This window comes from Mixophyes fleayi, chromosome 4, assembly GCF_038048845.1.
Source record: "Mixophyes fleayi isolate aMixFle1 chromosome 4, aMixFle1.hap1, whole genome shotgun sequence".
Taxonomy (NCBI): Eukaryota; Metazoa; Chordata; class Amphibia; order Anura; family Limnodynastidae; genus Mixophyes; species Mixophyes fleayi.
This window is the reverse complement of record NC_134405.1, coordinates 190,416,384-190,436,298: the sequence shown is the minus strand read 5'-3', so window position 1 is coordinate 190,436,298 and position 19,915 is coordinate 190,416,384.

Below are 19,915 nucleotides of genomic sequence, written 5' to 3'. Positions count from 1 at the left end.
CTGTATGAGCTATGGCACAGTAGAATGTCACTGAAGACTTTTAAGAACACTGACAGCCCTATTATTACAATTTCTGTTTCAGCACTGAACCCTGCCACCTCTCTTGTTTCTGAGTGAGCTATGGTACAGTAAAATGTAACTGCAGATTTAGACCAAGCCAGCCAGCCCTATTATTTCTATTTCAGCAATGACAATTAGCAATGGAGCTCGCCTCTTTGTGTTTTACCTATATAACAATGTAACTGCATAATACATAGTACAATGTGACTGCAGATTTAGAAGACCAAGCCTGCCAGCCCTAGTATTTCTATTTCAGCAACGACAATTAGCAATGGAGCAATGGAGGTCTCCTATTTGTGTGTTACCTATATAACACTGTACATTATGTGACTGCAGAATTAGAAGACCAAGCCTGCCAGGCCTATTAATTCTATTTGAGCAATGACAATTAGCAATGGAACAATGGAGCTCACCTGAATGCCACTGGAGACTTTGAAGAACACTGCTACCCCTCCTCTGTCTATTCTACCTATGATGCTGCCCAACTGCTCTACAGCCTGCCAAGATCTGTACTACCCCCTCTGTGTCCCTCTGTGAAACGGCGCTGGATTGCTGTGGAGGGCGGTACTTATAGAATCCAAACCTCGTGAGATCCAACGAGGTAACTATGACGTATTGCCTCGTTCTTGATTCCAAGGGCGCGCGAAAGTACCGAGCCGTGCCGGCTCGGATCTGCTAAGTTGGGTGTGTTCGGTTCTTGGGGAATCGAGCCTGAGCATACAGTTTTTACTGTACACAGAGAAATAATCTCTCTCTTCATGCTTGGTGCTCGGACAGAGAGGACATGCAGCTTTTACTCCTAGGTGAACAGGCCCTAGGCCTTGGCTAGTGTGAATGACGGAGCTTGAATGTAGTAAAAGGTGAGCGAGTATGGATACTTAAATGTTACATGATAATGAATGATTATGTGTAGAGTATATGAGAATGAAAGTTTGAATACAGATGGTAAATGTGACTGGATTGAAATGGACAGAGTTACATAAATGCATACCATGTTGGTTTAAATGAAAGCATTTATGCTATACATAGTTTGAATTCCTGTTGTGTTTGGGATAGATTGTTGATATAAATGGAGACATTTGTGCTATGGATGGTTCTTTGTTGGTTAAGTTTTGATCATGGAAACATTGGTGCTTTATGTGAAATACCATGTGTTAAAATTGGCCAGCGGACATTGTGTGTTAACTGCTGAATAGAGAGCTATTTGTGGTGGACTGGCTAATACTGCTTGTAATGAGTAATGGGTCTGTACTGACTTCACATTGTTAGTAAGTGAGGCCTTGTGAGCCAACATGTGTTTGTAACAAAGCATGGCAAGTCAGTTATTTTGGATGGTGACTACATTGTAAGAAGAAGTTTCATTATGGACTTTGAGTGAGATGAATGGAGTGAGTGTATATGTATGGATTCTCCCCTCCCCCTTCACTACACAATGCATACACACACACACACACACACACACACACACACACACACACACACCTTTAGATAAGAGTTAGTCAACACACACACAATTACATATATATGTATATTACAGGCAATAAGAATGATGTATGGCATAAAATATATATTTTGTGTACAATATTGTTACGCTGTTTATTGTTCTATAATATAATACAACACACTTTAAATGAATTTATATTTTGTTGTGTTTATTCTTGAAGCTTGTCGATTTAAGGGAATATAAGAATGATGTTTCTTGGTTCAATTTAGAAATACCTTTTGCGAGGAGTTGGTTGACGGTAATAGTCATATATATATAACGGTATTAAATGGTCATACATACATTTGCCAGAATATTAAAGAGATTAAAACCCAAAAGGAGGTAAAAAACCTTTAACAGTTCCGGTCAAAAAAGTTCTGTTCACAGTCTCGCAGGTAAATCTCTTAACTCACCAGATGAGATAATTTGTCCCCTCAGAGATAGTTGATCTTCTTTTGCCTTGATAGCAAGCTTCTCTCCTCACGCTTCTAGACTCCACCTCATCACCTCAACTCCAGCTCTGCCCAATTGCTTCCAGTCTTCCTGTCTCTACCACAGAATGCTCCTGGGGGGGGGTATAGTTTCTCTTGGCTTCATCCCCATATCACCCCCATATCACATTGGTATGTACACTCCAATGATGACAGATTATCATTCCGAAGCACATGGTATTGTTTGATTTGAGTTCTAAACCAGACTAAAAATCTCATTCTATGATGGAACAATGTAATTTCAATTCTGCAGTGAGTATCCACTCATGACTGGCAGTTTACATAGATCTCTATGGAGTGTGCAGAGTCATGATCTTTTCAGTGGATGGTTATGACAGATTAAGAGCACAAATCTGAAGGTAAATAGTGTAAAATGTGTTTAGTGTGTACACATGAATCGGCATGCTGATCGGCACTTTTTTTGTTTTTCAGTTCTTGGCAAAATCACTATATCTCATCGGTAGAAATTTTCTTTAGTGTGTACCCAGCCTTACATTAGGATACAGATTTAATCATCTGGTGCAAAGAGAAACAATACATGTATGACTTGTTTTAGTTCCTGTGAGCAATCCTATACTGAACCTCCCCATCACTTTCTCCTCATATGCACACAGATTTAGTTGTGCAGCATGTGGTTACTATATCTATTTTATTTATACTCAGGAGCACATTTATTCTAGGAGCATTAAAAAGAGCACTTAATCATCATTGGACACATTCATGAATATGATTACTTCTGAAGTAGTGGTGTCATTTGTGATAATTTGAAATGATGCAATGTATATATGAAGAAAGGTGCTTAAAGGGTATTTAAAAAATAGCAAATGATTTCACAATGGTGATAGGAAAGGCATATAAAGCAGAATATATGGTAGAATGGGATAAAGCATATACACTGTATTGACAAAAGTATTCAGATGCTTCACCATTACACCAACAGGGACTATAATGACATTGTATTCAAATACATATACTTTAATATGGAGTTGTTTCCCCTTTTGCAGCAATAACAGCTTCCACTTTTCTTGGAATGCTTTCCACAAGATCTAAGATCTTGGGGTGTTTCTGAGGGAATTTATGCCCATTCATTCTGTAGGTGCCTTGGAGATTTCACTGGGGTGCCTCTGCCAAGGTCAGTGGTAAGCAAGGCGGGGGACTACTTGGTAATTATTTTGGCTTAGGGGTGCCTTGAAAATATTTTGGAGACCCAAAGGGTGCCTTGAACTGAAAAAGTTTGGAATCCACTGCTGTAGAGCATGGTTGTGAATGTGGCCCAGCAGGAGTTTTGGTTGTGGCAAGGGGACAGCACTGAAAAAAAAAATCCTGAAAAAAAAAAAAAAGAAAATACTTACCTTGCGGTCACATCAGCTGGCGCTCCGGCTCCCTCCCTGGTCTCCTCCTCCGTGTGGCGCTCGCAGTGAATGTTGGGGGTGACGTCATCACACCCGACATCCATTTCGTAGCGCAGCACAGGGGAGTCACCCGCGCGAACTATCAGCAGCAGTGAAAGATTATCCAGTATCTTATTGTTGTTGCTCGGAATTTGGACTTTCTGCACCATGCAATTATGAACTAGCTGTGTTCTCTGTATGTATCTAATATAAATATTAAGAGATGATTGTATGTTTAAAATTTAAACCATTTTAAATGTGCAGTGCTGAGTAGGGTGAAAATATCACCCACTGTTACCCTTATCGGAGGCTGCTCCATGAGCCATTTATCCCACCACCCTATCTTTAAATCTCTGTAGATCTCTATTAGTCCTCCTGATGCTACCTATATCCGTGACCATTTCTAACTGGTCAATAAAAAAAATGATTCATGGGTGCAGAAAGAGAGGAAAAAAAAGTTTTTGCCATTTAATTCCCCGAACCCCACTAAAGGACAGTTGCAGGTAAGTTAAAATTGTAGCTGGTAATGGGAATACTGCTTTAATAATGATTCTGCAACAGGTTTCCTAACTCATACTAACTTCATTTCCAAGTAAGTTTAATATGTTAACTATGTTTTTTATGGTTTTTTCGATAATCAGCTATCGTTAGGGTTAGTGTATTTTATGTGCGGCCCAAACCAACTCGTCGTCTTCCAATGTGGCCCGGGGAAGCTAAAAGGTTGGACACCCCTGCTGTAGAGCATTTATGAGGTCAGGCACTGATGTTGGACGAGAAGGCCTGGCTCGCAATCTCCGTTCCAGTTCATCCCAAAGGTGTTCGATGGGGTTGAGGTCAGGACTCTGTGCAGGCCAGTCAAGTTCTTCCACACCAAACCGATCAAACCATGTCTTTGTAGTCCCTGCTTTGTGCACTGGGGTACTGTCATGTTGGAATAGAAAAGGGCCTTCCCAAACGGTTGTCACAAAATTGGAGGCATAGCATTGTCCAAAATTACTTGATATGCTGAAGCTTTAAGATTGACCTTCACTGGAGATAAGGGGCCTAGCCCACACCCTGAAAAACAGCCCCATATCATTATCCTTCCTCCACCAAACTTCACAGTTGGCATAATGCAGTCAGGCAGATAATGTTCTCTCAGCATCTGCCAAAGCCAGACTCGCCCATCCGACTGCCAAACAGAGAAGCGTGAGTCGTCACTCCACAGAACACGCTTCTACTGCTCCACAGTCCAGTGTCGGTGTGCATTACACCGCTCTATCCAATGCTTGACATTGGTCTTGGTGATGTGAGGCTTGCATGCAGCTGCTCGGCCATGGAAACCCATTCCATTAAGCTCCTGCTGCACAGTTTTTGCGCTTACAATAATGTCAGTGGAAGTTTGGAACTCTTCAGTTATGGAATCAGCAGAGCATTGGCGAGTTTTACACACCATGCGCCTTAGCAGTCATTGACATTGCTCTGTACATTTACGTTGTCTTCCACTTCGTGGTAGAGTTGCTGTTCCTAAGCGCTTTCACTTTCTAATAATATAACTTTCAGTTGAGGAATATCCAGCTGGGAAAAAATTTCACAAACCGTCTTATTGCAAAGGTGACATCCTATCACAGTATCACTCTTGAAGTCACTGAACCCTTCAGAAAGACCCATTTTGTATCACAAAAGTTTGCAAATGGAGACTGCATGGCTAGGAGCTTGATTTTATACACCTCTGGCAACAGGTCTGATTGAAATGCTTCAATTCAATAATTAACAGGTGTGGCCAAATACTTTTGTCCATATAGTGTAGATCAGAAGCCTTGAGACAATTAAATACCAAACACTATAGGAAACTGAACAGTGATCCCACTATTTCTTACAAATCTTTACTTGATTCTTATGCACAGGAAGCTACCAAATGTAATATAATCACTAAAATGTCTTGTGTAGGCTCCTCTCTGGAGTGACTGGATAGATCTTGTCAATAGCACAGTTGGTCACGAAAGGTTTTTGTACACCAATTGTAATTTGATTGCTAAATATTAGAAAATATGTTATAGGTGAAGGGTCTCTCCTTATGTTGTGCAGGGGTTACAGGAGGTGGACACCCTTTGGGTGATATGTCCAAGGCAAACACACAGCCACTATTTATCTAGCGTCTCCATGGGATGTTTGAGCTGCCTGATCCTTCATTCGTGACTGGTACACGGACTGTATCATATAATATCTGCCAGGAAAGCAACATTTTCCATTTTCTCATTGTTATGCAAAATGTTAAAAATACTTTTGTTTTTTTATCTCTTACGTTCAACTAAAACCTTTTTGAGCTGTTTCCAAATGCTCCAGTACTGTTAACAAACTCAGCTCTTACTAATCCATCTTTGTGGTGGGCAGGTATATGGCTAAAAGCAGCATTAACTTCAAATAGAAAGTCTTTCAGCAGATGGTGCTGAAGTGCAGAAGAGGCCTGCAGTTAATTAATCAGCTTCAGAACACTTTCTATAACACTTGCATATTTTTCTCCAAGGTTAGCACACCAGATAAAGTGGTGAGTAATGCAGTAGTAAGAGATCCAACAAGGATTGAGTACTTAACTCTGTGCCAGTCCTTTTTCTCTTTCTACCATAGCAAGAGCTCCATAACTTTAAAATAGAAATCACAGAATTCCAACTGATTTTCTTTTTCTTCATTTCCTTTATTGCTCCATAGATATCTTTACCTCTTTTATGGGCATTAAGTAGTAGCTCCTCAGAAAAAACTCTTCTTGTTTCATTGCAGAATTTCACAAACACCATGGGCTGGGCATTATTGGGTAAATCACATGATTCATCCACAGCTAAGGAAATGTAGTCTATGTTTTTTTTAATTCTAACCTAAAGCTTCTGTAAGCAAGTCTTCTGAAATCATTCCAGTTCTGCGTGCTGCTGTGGGGCAAGGGAATTTGTCTAATTTTACCTTGCCATTCTTCTGTTCATGTTCAACCATTGCACCAAAAACATCAACCATGTATACTTTACCTATATCAGTGTCAGAAATGTTTTTGGGTTTTTTCTAAAATCCATTCAACCATCAGCCATTATTCAGTAGCTGTTTCCTGCTGAGACAAAGAATGAACAAGCAGCTCCTAACTGAGCGGTTTCAGTGATACAGGTACAAGGCGGTAAGAGTTAAATTACTGTGTGCACATGCTTGACCTAGCTTATCAGCTAGCACATATCCAGAATTAGACTAATAGTTTCAGTAATTTTGAAAAAAAATAATTAAAGTTTAAAAAACAATTTAATTTGTGTTAAATATGATTTAAATGTTTTAAAACATTAAATCAGGAAAAAATAATTATTCTAGGAAATAGGCATTTTCATAATGGCTTTGTTCCATTATCGTCATTATCAGATTATTATTACTGAGATATTTTCTGTGTGTACAGAAACTCACATCACCATGCAGCAAATGTGATTGTTTCTTAATAAAGAGTCCTCTGCTATCAAACAGTGATCTATGTCCCTCTTTTTTAACAATGAACATTTTACAGCATTCTTCTTTAGCTACACATTGTTCATACTGATGGCTCCAGCAAAGCTATAGCTGCAAGTAAACAGGGCTGCTTTATTCTTGTGCTATGCTCAATAAACATACAGGGTCTGACTCATTAAGGAAAGTAAAGCAAAAAAGGAGTAACTTTGCACCTTGGCAAAACCATGTTGCATTGGAGGAGAAGGTACATTTTAAATGTAATGGCAGATTTATAGTGGAGATAGGGCATGTCCTAGATCAACTTTACATTTCAGTGTAAATATAAAGTTATCAATAATTTGTGTGCTACATGAAAAAACTGCCAGTATTTTACTTATGTGCAAAATAATAAACTAATTTTCAACACTTGCATTGTAACATGGTTTGTATAAGAGCAAACTTACTCCTTTTCTTGCCTTTGTCACCAACGCCCAGCCTGTCCCAGATACAGCAATCTGAACAGCTGGCCGTGATTGGCGTCACCTTAGCAATGAATGCACCTTTTCTGCCATCACAAAGGATTTATTATGGTGTCCTTAAGTTCACCAGAACCACTTATTAATGTTTCACACTTAAATCACATACACATGTAGCATGAGCCTTCCTGGGCTTCGTAAATTCACAAAGAATCACGGAGAACACGCTAGATTAAATTTATTTAATCTGAAAAATGGTTCCAAGGCTTAGCTACAAAAATTAATAACAAGACATGCAATATATTTGCACTAATAAGTTTCAGAAAAAAAAATAGGAAATAAAATCAGAGTTACTACTTACTAGTTAAGACTTGGTGTGTGAGGGACCACAATTGAGGAAAATGGGACATTTCAGTCTCGATAGACCCACTCATGAAAATGCACACTGTAATGTCTAAAGCAGAATATTTTAAACCCTTTTTCACATAGCTCTCATCCCCCACTTTTGGAGTTTAGCTGTCAATAAGGACAGATTGATCTCCAAAATGTCACAGGGCTTTCGAAGTGAGCTAGGTATGTCCCGAAATCGGAATGTTCACAGGACCTGATTTCCCACCTTTGCTCGTTCTGCGTGGCTAGATGGTTTACAACTTTGGGGCTTCAAACACCCCCAACATCCTATCTCTCCTTGGTCTGGCTATTTTTAATAGATTATTGACCTTTGCATAGGTTTAAACTCATGTCAGTTAGCAAAGCACATGTTGAGATTACATTACAAGGTTATATGCAATATACATTGTCATATATGAATTTAAAAAATAAAAATCAGTCATTAGATATACTATATAGTCATCACAGCCTTACTCTCCTTAATGAATCAGGCCCACTTTGTTTTCAAACAGGCAGCTATAGGAAAGCACTAGTTAGTAGTGTGTTTAACAGTTATATTTTTCCAGAACTTTGGCGATAGTGTCCTAAGGACGATATTAGGCACAATACTATCTCTCTACTACAATGTTTTTTTGTTATCCTCCTGTCTCATATCCCATCATATATAATAGTTCCCATGTATATTTGACTCACCTTCTTGGCAATCCAAGCTTGTATGTTTACATAACAAATAAGAGCCAACGTTCATCCTAACCATATGTTGAGAGTCATAAGGGAATTATTTGCTTGTCTATTCATGCTAGAGGGCAAACATCATGTATTTGCTTTTTCTTTTTCCATTGCAATTAATTATTGCCACAGGTCAGTCATGAGAGCGTGGTGAGTTAGTATAAGGTGTTAGGCAGTTGGACTTGCTATGGAGACTGTGGTATTTTTATTTGCTTATGCTGTTTACAATTCAACTGCACGGGCCAACAGTTCTATTTCTTGTGTGGAAACCTGATTGAAGTGGACGACCTGTTGAGGGTGTCCTGGGCACTGATAGAAAACCAAGCTCAATGCTGGATAACCAGAGGTAAAGTGAAATACAATAGTCGGAGCATCCTTTTTTGATATGAGCTCTACATATGCAAAATACGTTACTTTTGGATTGTGTTTTCTGCTTGCCTTATTCTTCATCTTACACTACAGATGTCCTTAGGACAGTTCTTGGTTCTGGAGCAGCTGGCCCAGGAAAGCTTGTGTAATGCTATAGCCTGCGAGAGGTCAAAGCGCTGGGAGAAGGTAGTGGCATTATCTTTTTATTATGTTTATTACACTATTCACTACAGGACAAATAATGTAAATTGTAAAATCTTCAAACCAAGTGAGAAGTTATGGATGTCTGTGCTGTGAGAAGTTAGTAACTGAAAATACTGGTGCACACACATACACACACACACACACATGGCCAGTTGTGCATAAAGATTGCAGCAAGAACACATTGCCCATGCGTTGTGTTTGCAAACGTTTGATTTCATGTAAATTACTCTCTAGAATGAGATGTGTTATGGTCACAGGTTGTGTACAATATTGACAAATTTCATAAAATATACTAAACCTAAAAAAGAACTAGTTGTACATTAAGCTTTCTTTGTATTCTCACATGTAGGCAGTAGAAAATTATGTGAAGCTGTTGAGAATTCTCAAAACACAATTTTTTTCTGAACATGCACAAATGGAGCCACATCACAAGCAACTGGTAATTATACAAAACACTGTAAATTATATCAGTTTTGGGATGAGCAGGTGCTTTAGTTATTTTTTGTTGTTTTACAGACTTGTGTAACATTATTTTGCAGCCAAGTAGACTAGACTATGCATGAAACTAATCTCTTAAAAAATCTAACATATCAAGATCAGTTTTATGAAAGAATAAGAATGTATTAAGCACACTTTACTATGTGTTTAGTACCATGAATTACATGAAATTAAAATTACCATAAAGCGGCAAGGCATTACATTATCTGTTTATCTGTTCGTTCTTTCTTACAATACTAAATTTTATTAAATAAGGATGATTTATTAAGGAAAGTAATTGAGTAACTTTGCACCTTGGCAAAACCATGTTGCATTGGAGGGGGGGGGGCAAATTTAAAATTTGATGGCAGATTTGTAGTTGGGGTAGGGCAACTTAAATTTCAGTGTAAAAATAAAGCTATCAAGTATTTCTGTGCTACATGAAAAACAGCCAGTATTTATCTTATGTGCAAAATAATAAACTAATTTGCACCCTTTGCATTGTAACATGGGTTTCTCCAGGAGAAAACAAGATGAAAAGTACATTTGGTAGACAGCCATTTAGCTAATTAACATGTATTTAAATAATACAAATCACAGTGGAAAAATATAATAATTATAATGTAGAGAAAATAAATAAAATGATTGAATTTTTTTGGTCCTAGGAAGGACAGTGGAATATGAATCTAAACATTGTGTACACAATGCATACCTAACAATTGCTTTGAAGAATAAATGAACCATTTACTACTGTAATGCCATTTTATCTATTCAGACAGTTTAGAAAAAGCAGTTAACAAATAAGGAATTTTTCCTCTTGGAACTTTGTCACAGACAAATTACAGTTAACGCCGAAAAAAGGCTCTTTCATCGCTTTTTACTATTTATCAAAGAATTAATGCTAGATAAATCATAGGGCTATCATGCACAGGGCCCAGCTGAAGTGCGGGGCCTTGTGTGGTGGCAACCTCTAAAAGCCAACCCTTGCAGTGATAAGAATTGAATAAAATACCTATTTATTAAAATTTGAGGACATTCTGTCCTGGTGAAGAATCTATAGTAAAGTGTTCTTGTTTGCGATCACAGTTGCAATCACTTCCAAACTCATCAAGCAGCAATTGCTCATAAAACAATTAACGAAATGAGGGAGGGAAGGTGCACAAAACCTGCCGGGGAGCGATCCAAAGATCCCTCTCCTGTGATGCTCTCCCCATAGATGGTGGAAGCTATCGTGGTCAGACTCCAAAAAGCTTGGTTTGAAAAATTGGTTCAGACCGCAGTACCAATTGAGAATACTGGGTACGACAGCATTGTGAGGTAGTTTGCCTCATGCAGGAGATATTCCTGGTATCTCCTGCATTAGGCTAATGTTAAATAGCTCTGTAACTTAAGTTTGCCAAAACCATTTAAAGCTTCATAAAAAGGCCTCATAAACTGAAACTTAACACAACTGGGCCTGATTCATCTGCTGATTTTGAGCGTATCAAACACAAAATCAGTCTGCGCATGCTCAGAACCGGCAGATACGGTCGGTAAAGCACCTGCCTTCCCTCCCTTATTAATAATATTAATCCTAGCGCTGCTAGCCTATTGCTGGTTGCTGTAAAATCGGGCACTATGTAAACCAGCCAGGGTTGGTGGCACTCAGGGGAGGGCTGGCAAATTTTAGGCCCGGGGGGCAAGACTCGACTCAGCAGCTTATTTTAATAGGGAAAAAAATGCAGGTGGCCCAGTGACCCAGCCCAAGAGAGCTCACTATTGGACTGGCCCAGGGAGCAGGTGCTCAGCCTGCCACTGGTGGCACTATAGCAGGGGGACAGGCAGCAGGGGTCCCCCTGTCTTAATGACAAACCAACACCAGGCTGTTCAGCAAGGGGCTGAATTCCCTAGGGAGTGAGGTCCACAAAACAATTGTGTGGGCTTTCCTCTAGGAATACCCAGCCCAATGATGAAAGCACTAGGGCTCTTCCTACTTCCCTGGGGAAGTGGGTGTAGAGTAATAAAGTGAAAAAAATAAAGAAAAGGTATAATCAGTATTTTACTAATGTGGGGCTACAAGTCCAAGCCAACTTGGGCTGCCGATAACAGTCTGGGCATGCTGATGCTTGTAGAACAACAAGCACCAGCATACCCATGGCAACCAAGGCATGCATGCACTTCGAGAGCCACAAGTGCCAGCATCCCCTGAAGATTTTAATAAACCACACAGCGCTCTTTTAAACCACATTTCTTTACTTAAAGTTTAATCTTAATTTAAATAATAAAATCCCTAAAATAAACCAGACACCTCGTTAAAACCAAATATGTTTATTAAAAATAATACATCCTCATATACTTACCAACTGATGTCTTCATCTGTAATCGATCCAATGTTTTAAGATTTTATTGTGAGCAAAGGAAGTATGCCTGACTTATATGAACTGCTCTCCTCAGTATTTTATATGAGTAAAGGTCAGGCCATTCCAAGCAGACAAAAATATCAATTAGTTGAAGCAGTTATATGATAGCTTAAAACGTTTAAAGTCAATGTGCAGAGTTGATTAACAGAAAAAGGAAAATCTAGGTTAAAGCTATTACTGCTAAAGGAGGTTCCACCAGATTCTAAATCTAAATGCTCACATACTTGCCTACTCTCCCGGAATGTCTGGGAGACTCACAAATTTTTGGGAGTACTCCCGGACTTTCGGGAGAGCAGCGCAACCTCCCAAATCCTGCCCGCTTCGTTGGTGAAGTGGGTGGGGGTGGGACTAATTGTGTCATCCTGGCCCCGCCACTTGTATAATAGGGCAACATTGGTATTGGTAACATCCGTGCTGCGCTCACAGTGCATGTCAGGCGTGACATCATCACACCCGCCCGACATCCATTGCGGAGCGCGACAGAGGAGGAGACCAGGGAGGGAGCCGGATCGCCAGCTGACCGCAAGGTAAGTGTTTTCTCTTTTTTTTTTTCAGTTTGTTTTTTTTTTTTGTGCTGCCTCCGACGGGCCCCCTTGGGCTGCAGGGCCCATATATACAATAATTTTTATTTTTTTATATATATATGTATATATAGGGGCCCCGGTGCACTGCTTTGCCCGGGGGCCCAAAATGTTGTTAAGAGGGCTCTGCGTAACAGCAATGCTAACTGCTGTGACACAATGCTTACACCTTGGCAAAACCATATTGCGCTGTGGGGAGGGGGGGTTGAAATGCGCTGGCAGCTTGAAAGGGCCACTTCCTAGCTTAAATCTAAATTGCAATGTAATGGACCCAGTATTTGTTTGCTACATGCATAAACATGCATTATTTTTCCTGTATTCAAAAATAAAATTGAATTTCCACCCCTTGCAACGCATCATGGTTTGTCCAGGTGCAAACTTTCACTCTTTAGCTGGAGGTTTGACATTGCTTGTGTTGACATTTTTATTACTTCTTTGACTTTCCTCGTGAGTTTGGTGCCTTTGCTATTTACTAATTTATAGTATATTTTTTTGTAACAATATTGATATATTTTCAGGTATATGAAACATATTATCATTTGGGTATTGCTTTTGAAAATGTAAATCAACATCGAAAAGCTGTTTTGCAGTACACTAAAGCATTACAAACCTCATCCATCAAAAAGGTATGTTTTGCAGGTGCTACTAAACTACATTTCTTAATCACACTATGTAATTTCATGTCCTCTGAATTACTCCAAGCTTTGTAGGACCCTTTATGACTGACAATGCAGAAGGATTAATCTCTCAATCATTGCTACCTGTACACACAACAATTTTCACTTGTGATGTCATTCAGTTGTATTTGTGGCACAATAAAACATTGCAATCTGATAATGAAATACAAATATATATATTCGATTTTCATTTAATATCAGCTATTAAATTCGGTTATCCCACACAAGTAACTAGACATTCTTTCATGAGGAAAATCATGGAGATGTCACAGCAGGGGCAAACTCAGGAATGTGAAGGGGAAGGGGGTTCAAATTTTTCCAAAAATAATGAGGTGGCTTTGATTGTGCACATGTGTGTGTGTGTGTGTGTGTGTGTATAAAGATAGATATATAGATAGATAGATACAGAATATCCACCCTCATCACTCCTCTGCCCCCCCTCATCACTCCTCTGTTCCCCCCCCTCATCACTCCTCTGTTTCCCCCCCTTTCACTCCTCTGTTTCCCCCCCCCCTCTTCACTCCTCTGTTTCCCCCCCCTCCCTCATCACTCCTCTGTTTCCCCCCCTCATCACTCCCCTGTTTCCCCCATCACTCCTCTGTTTCCCCCCCTCATCACTCCTCTGTTTCCCCCCCTCATCACTCCTGTTTCTCCCCCCTCATCATCTGTTTCCCCCCCCTCATCACTCCTCTGTTTCCCCCCCCTCATCACTCCTCTGTTTCCCCCCATCATCACTCCTCTGTTTCCCCCCCCCCTCATCACTCCTCTGTTTCCCCCCCTCATCACTCCTCTGTTTCCCCCTCCTCATCACTCCTCTGTTTCCCCCCCCCCATCACTCCTCTGTTTCCCCCCCCTCATCACTCCTCTGTTTCCCCCCCCTCATCACTCCTCTGTTCCCCCCCTCATCACTCCTCTGTTTCCCCCCCTCATCACTCCCCTGTTTCCCCCCTCCTCATCACTCCCCTGTTTCCCCCCTCCTCATCACTCCCCTGTTTCCCCCCCCTCATCACTCCCCTGTTTCTTCCCCCCTCATCACTCCTCTGCTTCCCCCCCTCATCACTCCTCTGTTTCCCCCCACTCATCACTCCTCTGTTTCCCCCCCATCACTCTGTTGCCCCCGTCCTCATTACACCTCTGTCCCCCCCTCATTACACATTTGTCCCCCTCATTACACAATACTTTACTTACCTTCCTATGGTCTGGTCTCCTCTTCTGTCTGCAGGTTCTCCCGCTGCAGCTCCTCACTGACAGTATTGGGATGTGATGATGATGTGACGCCTGACAGTCAGTCAGTGAAGACGAGGGAGCCAGGCTCTGGGCTAGGGTGGGAATCATCACGTATCAGCCCTGGAAGAGAAGCAGCTTGTCTGCTTATCGCTGGGTGCAGTACTGGCTATCAAATGAGAAAATAAAGCTTCAGGTCGCGGGGGTAGGGGTTCCCAGGCAACTAGGACCCCCCCTACGTGTGCGCCTACACAGCGTGGCATCCCTAGCACTTTCCTTCATATTGTGAAAGTGCTCAAATCACAGCATTATTTACAGAGATGGCAATACCAGGTACTGAGTGGAAGATTGTACATGGCTCAGGGTCGTCCCAGAGATGGGGGTTGTGCAGGAGCAAGACCTAATTATGATGTTTATAAAAGTCAGTCTGATGTAGCATTGTCACATAGATACAACTGTGTATACAATATTTTGAAGAATTAATGATTAGCATTAAAGTTGAATGCGGCCTACTGAGTTTTCTATGTACATCTACGAAAGTAATTGTACTTCGAGACTAAGGGCCTGATTTTGAGGTAGGTGAAAATGCAGTTAAAGGGTGCAAATATGCACCTGAATAGACTATATTGCACTTATAGGGGTGCCAATGCATTTCTTTTGCCTTGAACGCAGGGAAAATGCCTACTTTTGCATAGAGCGCATGAGACCCCCTTCCAAATCAAAATCTTTCTGTACATTTAAATCCCTGCCCCCCACCCCCATAGTGGGTGTACTCCTAAATTTAAGTGATTTTAACCCTTTCTTAAATCACTGTTCTTATGGAGCAATATGATAATCACATGCACTGCAGAGATCATTTTATACTCCTTAAAAAAAACAGAAGTGCTTGAAATTTTCTCTGCGTCGATGAATTAATAGATAACATGCTACCAGCCTTATAGCTTGTTATATGTCCCTCAGGTTATAATGCTTGGAATGTTTACTAGCAGAATGCAATTATAAAATGATGTACTTTGTAGTTCGGACACAAGCATCCCCTGTAGGAGTAGTGCTGGTCTTTCCTTCGCTCCAATATACCCTGCTGGGTAAAATTAGTATTTTAATTTGAAATAAATTAAAGACTGCACAAGCTAATGTCCACAGATGGATAACATTAACATATAAAGCTTGTGCTTATCGGTCATTTATAATGTTGGTAGCTGAAATGTTGAAATGACAGAGAACAACAATATTGTCGTTCTGCAGAAAAGCTGCGCTGCTGGCTGTACTGTGACAACCTGCCTGCACACTCCTGTACTGACCCGACGAGCTTTTGCATTAGTAAAATGTGGTAAGTAAATGTATTAAATGCCCCAGCTTTCATGTTTCTAATGGGCATTCATTTTCATACAGGTACATAAATAGGGATTACTGGACCACATATAAACATTTTAAGACACTTCTATTCAGCAGCCACCCTAAAAATCGAAATCACAAACTACGTTCAGGGCCTCATTGCCAGCAATATTATTCAAATTCACAGCAGCATAGCCCTAACCATGCTGCAGCTTCATTGCCAGTCAGTGCCTGGACACTGCAAAACAAACATACTTCCAATCTCTTATCTATGCTCAGACTTCCAACCCCAAACACCTTTTTAAGACATTTAAAGCTCTTCTCAATCCTCCCACCCCAAACCCTCCGTCCACTATCAGTGCCCAGGATCTTGGTTCCTATTTCAAGGACAAGATTGATAAGATCAGACTAGAAATGGTATCCTCTTCCTCGACAAGCAATTGGTTCAATTCCTTCCCACCAACCTCTGACACCCTCTCTTCATTTGACCCCACAAATGAAGAGGAAATTTCTACTCTCTTCTTATCCTCCTACTCTACCTCCTGTCCTCTTGATCCTATTCCCTCGCAAATTGGTAGATCCCTGTCTCCTGTGCTCATCTCACCTCTAACTAAAATCTGTAATCTCTCGCTCTCTACTGGCATCTTTCCGTCACTATACAAGCATGCAGTGATTACTCCTATTCTAAAAAAACAAGATTCCGACCCAAACTCTCTATCAAATTACCGTTCCATCTCTCAGCTGCCGTGCCCCTCCAAGCTTCTAGAGAGACTTGCCTACACTCACCTCACACGCTTCCTTTCCGCTAACAACCTGTTGGATCCTCTTCAGTCTGGCTTTCGTTCTCAAAACTCCACAGAGACTGCCTTGACTAACGTTGTCAATGATCTGATCACTGCTAAAACTAAACGCCATTACTCTCTCCTAATTCTCCTGGATCTCTCGGCTGCACCGTTGACCACTCTCTTCTCCTACAAACACTGCAATCCCTAGGGCTTCAAGACACTGTTCTATCCTGGTTCTCATCCTAACTTTCTAATCGCTCTTTCACTGTTAATTTCTCTGGGGCCACCTCTGCTCCGCTTCCCCTATCAGTTGGAGTACCACAAGGCTCAGTGCTAGGTCCTCTGCTGTTCTCTATCTATACCGCTTCTCTTGGAAATCTAATAAGTTCCTTTGGATTTCACTATCATCTCTATGCGGATGATACCCAAATTTATCTATCCTCTCCTGATCTCTCGACATCTGTGTTGTCCTGTGTAACTGACTGTCTTTCTGCTATTTCATCTTGGATGTTCTCTCGCCAACTCAAACTTAATCTTTCTAAAAGTTAATTATATTCCCATCCACCAACAAGAGCATACCTGACATTTCTATCTCTGTTGATAACATGACCATAAATCCCACCCCACAAGCTCGCTGCCTAGGTGTAATCCTTGACTCACACCTATCCTTTGTTCCCCACATTGACTCTATATCTAAATCATGTTACATACATCTAAAAAACATTTCTAGAATTTGCACATATCTCACACAAGACACTGCAAAAACCTTAATTCATGCACTTATCTCCCGCATTGACTATTGCAATTCCCTCCTTACTGGTCTTCCCAAAAACAGACTCAAACCCCTACAATCTATTTTGCACACTGCGGCAAGATTGATTTTCCTTGCAAATAGCTATTCCTCTGTTGAATCACTCTGTATGTCTCTACACTGGTTGCCTGTTTTCTACCGAATCCAATATAAAATACTCTTACTAACCTACAAGGCCATCAACAAATCTGCACCAACATACATCTCCTCTCTTGTCACAAAATATCTCCCAACTCGGCAACTCCGTTCTGCACAAGATCTGCGTCTCTCATCCACCCTCATTACATCCTCCGATTCCTGGTTACAGGACTTTTTCCGGGCTGCACCTACTCTATGGAATTCTCTCCCTTGCACAATAAGACTCTCCTCTAGTCTACAAGCTTTCAAGCATTCTCTGAAAACCCACCTCTTCAGACAAGCTTATAATATTCCTCAACCACTCTCTTAACCTCAGTACATTACCCTATTACCACGTGTTATACAACTACCCCTTGATCACCATTGTTGTGTGACAGTATCTTTTAGCTTATGAGTCACGTTTACCTTTGCAGTCTGGCTGGGCCGACTGCAAATGTAGACTTCACCTCATGTCTCAAACTCCCATTGTCCAATAGATTGTAAGCTTGCGAGCAGGGCCTTTTCACCTCTTTGTCTGTTTTACCCAGTTTGTTTATTAGTTTATTTTGTTTGTCCCCAATTGTAAAGCGCTACGGAATATGTTGGCGCTATATAAATAAATGATGATGATGATGATGATGATGTTAGAAACGGAAATTAAAAATTTGTCCATATCCCTGTGTTTATCATTGCAGGTGAAACAATGAAGGCTCTAAAAGATGCTGATGCTGCTGTTGTCCTAGACAGTTTAAACCCTGTGAGTTTGGTCTTATCTGTATATCAAGATATTTTTACAAAGGGGTTTGCTTAATTAAAGTGCAGATACGGTTCCAACCTAAAATCATATTTTTGGGGGGTGATTGAAATTCAGGAGTCTCATGTGATGAGACTTCACTGGGATGTTAGGGTACTATAACACTGCAAATATAAGCAATGTGTTTTCTACAGTAATACATAGTAATGCTGGCAGGAGTGCATCATGTGAGGCTCCAGCAGGACTTTGCGCTGAATTGAATACCCACTTTTAGCCTGATGTATAGTTGGACATAATTTACACTTACAGCGTATGTGTAATTTGCAGCCCGTAATTTACATAGGATTATGACTAGCACATATCTTTATGCTGCATTTTATTTATTTTATTTTACTACATCAAGGTCCATGCTGATGGTCATCATCAGCACAGATCTTGCACCAGGAGAAAGCTCCCGCAACAGATACATCTCCATGAGGACCTTTGTGTTAAAAGCCAAAAGGTAATCGCTATAGTGTCAAAGGGAATGCCTGCTGAATCTGTCTTCTCCTTCTACTTTGCATACAATTCACCAGCTTTTGAAAAAGGCTGGGAAAGATAAAGAGGTGCATAATTACAAAAATACACGCAAATAACTAAAATGGAAATTGGGCAGATTTTTACACTGTTTCAGTTAGCATGACAGGTTGAAGTTGAATTAATTCATATTGCTATTATTGTTACATTAGCAGTTGCAGTGAGAATTAGAGATGGGCGGGTCCGGTTCCCCGAGAACCGAACCCACCCGAACTTTGCCTATCCGAGTAATCCCGCCCGCTCTGAATCCAAATCGAGGCCGAACGTCATTGTGACGTCGTCGGATCTCGGGGCTCGGTTCTCGCGATACTTCAAGATTATAAATACATGCCTCCACAGCAATCCATCGCCATTTGACAGAGGGAGAGAGCAGGGTGTAGTCACAGGCTGATTAGAGCAGGGACAGAGAATCCAATATTCTTCTTGCAATTGTTCTAACAAAAATCGCTAGAGAAGAGAGGAGGATAGAGGTTTATTTTTTTTTTTAATATTTGGCACTCCCTAGTGCTTTTGGGGTGTCCCCCATAATTGTGCATAAATATTTCTGGCTGTCAAAAGTCATATCTGTCAGCAGTGTCAACCAAATAATTTTTAGCACTCCTCAGTGCTTTTGGGGTGTCCCCCATAATTGTGCATAAATATTTCTGGTTGTCAAAAGTCATATCTGTCAGCAGTATCTACCAAATAATTTTTAGCACTCCTCAGTGCTTTTGGGGTGTCCCCCATAATTGTGCATAAATATTTCTGGCTGTCAAAAGTCATATTTGTCAGCAGTATCTTACCAAATAATTTTTAGCACTCCCCAGTGCTTTTGGGGTGTCCCCCATAATTGTGCATAAATATTTCTGGCTGTCAAAAGTCATATTTGTCAGCAGTATCTTACCAAATAATTTTTACCACTACAAGTGCTTTGCGCTCAGAATGGATTCAAAGCAGTCCACATATGATCAGAATGAGCAACCAGGTACTGTCACCAGTCCTGATGTTAGTGTTCCCAGTACGTCATCTGGGCAAGGCGATGTCAAACTACAGAGTGTTTCGAAATCAGCCCAAAAAACAAAATAAAATTATTTTTTTACTGTGTTGAAGTAAAAAAGAAGTGTTACTGAGCAAAAGATAAGTGCCGATAAAAAACAAATTGCCAACATGCCATT